Raw genomic sequence first — 7262 nt, 5'->3', positions numbered from 1 at the left:
TTTCCAATTAATTGTAAAAGCTTAACAATAACTGTCAAATTGCATTAAGATTACATAATAATAAGGTAAATTTAATATAGAAATGTATTTTAAGTCATAGAAATATTTTTCTGAAAATTTTTTTTTAATTATAATAAAGTAAATAAATAATAAGTAAATAAATAAAAGAAATTTTTTTCTAACTAAAAAAAACTTTCTATATATGAACAGCTTCAGAAAATTTCTAAAACCAACAGATTCAGAAATTTTCAAAGTATAAATAATTAAAAACATTTTCATAGTCAAAACAATTCGAAAAAATAAGTGAAAACTTGTGCAAGTTTTGATATACCTGCTTCCTTCAACTAAAATAATTTTCTATGTTAATACAACTTCAGAATTTCTTAAAGTACACACATAATTTAGAAATTTTTCAAAGTTGAAACAAATAGAAAACTTTTCTAACACCAATTTTTTGCAATTCTTTAAATATCGTTTTTCTGACTTCAGAAATTTTCTAAGTACCAATAACATCAGAAATTTTCTGAGTAGAAACAGTTTGAAAATTATTCTAACTTTAACTACCAATCAGAAGAGTTTTTGTATACACATGATTAAAAACGAGACATACTTTTCGAAAATTCTATTTATAGAGTGACGTTATGAGTTTATTTAACTTTCTTAGCTTAATATCAAAGATGCCAGTATTTTTTATCTATATTTCCAAAAACTTTTTAATTGAAAGAATTTTAACGGAAAATGCTAATGGATCATAATTACACTATATCACTGATAATGAGTAATAAACTTTAGGAAATTAACTCATAAACCATTTTATTCAAGTGAATATGTATAGTTATCACTTAGAATGATTATTACACATTTACTGTATCAAATAATTAAATATAAATATCCTGACTATGAAACTATTTCATCAGTTTAGAATTAGCAGACATATCATTTAAAAATAATAAACATGTCATCTCTAAAGAAGGGTTCATTAAGAAAATAAATCAATGTAATTATAATGTTTTATTGGGAAAATAATAATTCACAAATTAATAAAAATATGATAATCACATAAAAGAAAAATAATATTTTGCGAAAAATTTCTATAAATAAATGTCAAGTCCTGAGAAAAAAAAAAACCTTTCTCATCACATTAGCGATCAACTCACTGAGAAAACGAATTAAATATAAACATTCTGATTATGAAACTATTTAATTAGTTTAGAATTTTTAGTCATATAGTATAAAATTAATAAAAATGTAGTCTCTGAAGATTCATTTTTAAAATTAAATCGATGAAATTATAATGCTTTATTAAGAAAACAATAATTCACACATTAAATTAAATATTGAAAGCATAATAAAATATACTAGCTTGTGAAAAATTTCTAAGTCCCGAAAATAAAAATAATTCTTCCACTTTCCAAAGAGATAATAAAAATCTTCCTTTTCATAAAACCTTATCTAAGGAGGGGATCTTACAATCTCCCACAATTTCAGGTAGAATCCCCAAGTGAGGCAAAACCCCCGAGTGTATCTCAAGGTAGAGAGGTCATAGACCTTAAGTGAGGCAGTAGCCGATTCGCAAGTGAGGCAGAACCCCTGAAATTCCCCTACTCAGATTAACCGTTACCATATGAACTAAAAAATTAACAAATTAATGTCTTGAATACCATGTATTTCGGTTTTATTAACCGGAATAATAGTTTTTTTACCTAATATGTTATAACCATACAGTACTGTAGATTCGACAGAATTCTGTGCCTTTTGAATTTTTATAAATATTCTTAACATATTATAAGAACTAAAAAATAATTTTAAACTTAGCTTTTCATCTCAGTAATAAATTTATCAACAAATAAGAGTGAAATATTAATCACAAAATTTAACACTTGACAATAATACAATCCATTAAATAATTGTAAGATGAGTAATATTCTTTTTAAAAGTAAATTATTCATTTTGTAAAAAAAACTACCAACACAATAAAGTTTGAAAGGTGTTCACAAATTATAAAAAGCTATCAATTTTTGATTTTTGGAATAAAATCATAATTTTTCTTTTATATAAATTCATTGAAAAAGTTTTTAAAAATGCATATATTGAATGTTTTAGTGTTATAATGTAAATCTGCTTAGATAAAATCCTTTCCAATCTTTTTTATAGTACCCTGATTCTTTTTATAAATTATCTAAAGTACAGTAATACAAAAGCAGATGGCAAAATAAATAAAAACTTTCAAAAAATGCTATCTACTTAACCAGATGACTCAGATTCTCAGTAAAACACTCTCAACATCGCAAACATGAAATTACCTTAAATATTGGCCTATTCTTAGCAAGCTCTGAGAATTTGAGAAAATGACCAAGCTAAGCAGAAAAACCAAATAGTATCAAACCTAAAATGCCCAGCTACATTGTTGAAATAACACTAAAAGAAAATATATGAAGGGTAAAAAAAGCTTAAACAATAAGTAGAGACAGGCACAGTTCGTGTAGCGCATAACAATGAGAGAATTTTCGCAAAATATTCCTGCGGGCCAAATCGAGTTTTTCTTTCTGTTATAATCCTTTATACCTGCCATATAAAAATTCACACTACAAGGGCTATTACAAGTAAATAACACGATTTTGAACATTTATATATTTGAAACCATTTCATATTTTTAATAAATGATGTACAAAACTAGAGAAAAATTAATTTCTAATTTTAAATATTTGATGTTGGACTCTTTTCTAGCCTAAAAAGCACCAAATTTGTAATCAAGTTTATTCGTTATATGCTTATAATGCTGCACTAATGTATTGCATAAAATGCAAATAAAAAAAAAAGCATACCGAAAATATGGCTATATGTAATATGGTTGAGTTCTACACTGAAAAAAATTTCTATGTACAAATGGTTAAATAACAATTTATTTAATCGTTATTTTACCATATTCAAACAAAACAGTCAAATAATCATAAATAAGTTGGTATTCAAATTGTTAAATGTTAAAGAACCATTTACTAACTGCTTTCACCTAATACGGTTAAACAACCAGAATTTTTCGCACCAAGCCCACCTAATGAAGTANTGCATGCATAGTTTCTTGCAACTGTGCATATATTCCAGCTGAAAGTGCTAATCTGTTAAGCTCATGATTAACAGATCGTGTCCCAGCGCTGACACCATAAAGTTTCATTCAACACATGAAGTCCTCCAAGTGTCTTGCATTCTCCAATTTGTGTCCTAAACTCTCCAACTTCCTTTACCAAACAAAAACTAAGTCCCAATGTCCAGTTCAATTTCTTTTTTACGGTTTCAAAACCATGTCAGTTATAAATAGTTAAAAAACAGTATAGTTTTGTAGTCATGGTTACATTACCATACTAGTTGTAAACGGTTTCCAAACCGTAAAGGTACAAACTGTTCTTTACCGTAAACTTTACGGATAATTAGATGGACAGACGCTACTGGTTATTTTATCGTAGTTTTTGAATGATAATTCTTACAGTGCTCTATCAATTCAGGTATCGGGGGTTCATGAATAGCATTTTTGACGTCTTCCCAAGAAAATTATTCTTTTGACATAAGGTTTGGGAATCTTGGTGACCATGTGATGCCTGCATACTCAAGACTTTGTTTATAAAACACTGTTGCTGAAAACACTGAACGCTTTTGTGTTAAATTAGAAACCATTGGTAATGCGAAATTACAAAATATGTCGAACGTCATCGAACGTTAGTAAAGCATTTGAGCGTTGTTTTGCTTGTAATTGAGGGTTATTTTGCTTGTACTATTTTTAAGGCCAGTGGTAGGATTTTATTTTAATCTTGCTTAAATTAGTGTTAATTTTCGCCTCAAACTATAAATGGCATCATGGTTGAAAGCAACATCATAAATATTTTGAGATACAAATATACAGAGTGCTCCTATATGATTCCTATTTATATAATTTTAAAATCCTTGTAAAATAAAGTAATAAATATTTATGCTGGACACATCAAATTAATTTTTAAATAAGGAAAAAACATGTACGTTATGAATATCTGAAAAATAACTGGCGAGTAAAGCGGGATTAAAAAAATTAAATCCAATTTGATTGACGGATTAAAATCGAAAATGTTTCGAATAACTGAGTTTCGAATTAAAATAAAGCAAGTTTCGATATTATTAATTTCGCTTTCCTCATTAATGATTCTTCAGGTAACAAATAATTACATTATTTGTTAATTTTATTCAATTCTTTCAGTGACTGAATTTTTTGATAATCACGAAATAACATAAGAATTAGATTATTAAAAAATGAACCAACAAATTAGATACTTAGATACTTTACAAACAATAAATATGGCATTTGTTTAAATTGTTTTTGTGTTTCTTTGATATATGAGTTATTTCATAATTGCTATAATGATACTTTTTCTTATTCCTCATGTAATATAGATAGATAAATTTTCTTTCTTGTGTTATTTATTTATTGAAAATAATATAGTGACTGCTAAAAAAACTTTACACTAATAGTTGCATTAAACTTGGCATGATTTTTTTAGTCGACCTCTTTGTTGTTTCTAAAATCGTGAAAATTGGTATAAATCTACATGAAAATTTTAATACATGAAAATCGGTATAAATTTATTTTGGAAAAATTATATGGTTCATACATGGTTTTATTTTTATTTTTACACTCAGTTATGCATTGCAGTCAATATAGAACTTCTTATCCTGCTGCAAAAAGAGTTATTGAAGATATAAAGATTTAAAATAGAACTAATGAGCATTAGTAGATTTTGAAAAGATATTCGCTTATTAGAAAACATTTAAAACGAAAGCAACCAAAAATGTTTTGCTAAATTTTTAGATTATGATTGATATCAGAAGTAGTAGGGTAAACCTTAAAATGAGAACTTTCTAATATAGTCCACTAATATTTGAGTGGGCAAATAAGATTTCCTTAATTAAGGCTACCGTTGAGTAAATTTTAACATTCAAACGTAATATTTAGCTTACTAAATAATTGTATTTCGGAATCCAATATCTTTCTCAATATTTACACAGTTTCGAAAACAAATTCTTGAAACTTAGACGTAGTATTTTAATGTAAAATATAGCATCATTGTTTTTTTTATTGAAAAAATTAAAAGCAATCTTAAAAAATCTAAATTTGATCTCTAATGCTTAAAATCTTATACTTAAAATCTAATATTTATAATTTACAACCTTAGGAATGAGAAGTAATTGATCTGACTATTAAGTTAATTCATGTTTTTTCGATAAGCATTGAAGTTCCCTGAAAAAACTCTACTCGCATTTGAATACTTCTTTTAATGGCAAAGATGCAAAGGCAGCGATTTGCAATAAATTTAGAAAAGAAGAAGAAATTCTTCTCATATTGTGTAATTTATCTTATGAAAGTACTACAATTTTAACAACGAGTGAAAGAAACATAATTCAAGTGTTACTTCAAGCTATTTAATAATTTTAAAGTAGTTTTAATTGAAAATGAAACCAAGACACCGGAATCTGCTCTTTCTGCAAAGAAAAATCAATATTTACGTAAGTATTTATATGCTAAATATATTACTCTCTAGACCAAAAACTTACAAACAGTTATGTTTTAAGATAACTTTAGTAGAAACATAGACAAGTATCGAAAAAGTTTTTGCTCTAATGTTAGATGGTGTGGAAAGTCAGCGCACGCAGAAAAAAGGCTACACTTTCCTATAAAATGAGTGCCGCAGGAATAGGTTTCTACTCGCAGACGATTCGTTTATGTCATAAAAGAATAAATCAAATAACTTCTGATACGTAAAATTATACGTAATTTTTTCATTACATAAATTCACAAAGCCTGGGCTAGTTTAATAATTTTTAATGAAATGAAGCAGAACAAAATTCTCTATTTATACATTGATTTTTAAAATTAAGAGAATTTTCTTATTTTTGGATAACTCCTGAGCTAGATACTTGATTTAAATGAAATTTGAAATGAAGATAGGCTTATATAATACAAACAAAACAAATATTCAATAAATTTAATTTGCCTGCATGATCGTACGTGAAAACCATCGGAGTAAGAAAATGTCAAGCAGTATTTCAATCAAAGAACAAAAAATTTGGTAATAAAGGGTTTTGTCTCTTCTTAATTAATTTTCAATTATATCCAAGCTTTACACTGTGAATTTCTGCAAGAAATACGACTGTTTAGGAATCACTGAGGCAATTGGTCCCACTCGCTTAGCATCATTGTTTTCTGGGCCAATATAATTGTCATAAGAACGTTGAGAGTTGCTGCTAATTATCTGAAACTTACTCTATAAAGTTGAATCCTGGAGGTTGAGTACATGCAACGGAAATTTTTAGAAAAACGACCACAAAGGTAAACTTTAAGTTACCATGTATAACAATATAGCGAAATTAGGTTTAACTTATCCCTATACTTACACTAGTCAAGGTGGCTCTTTCAAAGACATGGAGGTGTACGCGGTCATCCGACATTACGAAGCATGATAAGACCATCAAAACTTATCTACACTCATGGTCAATTTGTACAAGAAACCTGGCTCATACTTTTATATGGAGTAAGCTACAAGCTCTCCAATATCCACGATTTTAATTGTTATGGTATTGACGGTTTGAGATGTCTTGAAAAAAGGTATCATGTTGAATGCCTGTACACCCCTTCATTCCCTTTAAAAAGGCACAGTGAGTGATATAGTGATGCTCTTTTCAAGGGTGGAGATGCTCCCTTCATATAATTTTAAGGGATAACAATGTCCTTCAGATTCTGGCAGTATGGAATTACATGAATGGTCTCTAGATCTATAAATTATGCTTAGAATGCAACTCGTTATTTGGCCTGAAAACAGTGTAGGGATGGAAGCAAAAAAGAGTCCCCATCTCCTTGGAAAAAAAATCATAATTTGAAGCCTGTATATTATTGATAACAAAGATAGAGAAAACCTTTTTTTTCTGAAAATCCTTCAATTCCAATGGTTGTTATGTCATAATAACTATTGAGTGGTTATTTTTTTGCATTATATCAACTACTACCAAATTTAATTTAATTCAGTCGACTATTTCAGTTCATATGAAAATTATATTATTATGAATACCAGCACATAGTCGAAATATTGATAGAAAAAGTAGTCACTTAATTATAAATTATAGAACTGTCAACATTTAAGAAGCACAGTTTCCATTTAATGCTTCTTGATGTCTCCTATGAAAGTTGGGTGGAAAAAAGATTTTTTTTTGATGTCCTTGCAATGGTTTTTTCTTAATTCATTCAG

Source organism: Parasteatoda tepidariorum, chromosome X1, assembly GCF_043381705.1.
Source record: "Parasteatoda tepidariorum isolate YZ-2023 chromosome X1, CAS_Ptep_4.0, whole genome shotgun sequence".
Lineage (NCBI taxonomy): Eukaryota > Metazoa > Arthropoda > Arachnida > Araneae > Theridiidae > Parasteatoda > Parasteatoda tepidariorum.
Note: the sequence above shows the minus strand (reverse complement) of the source record.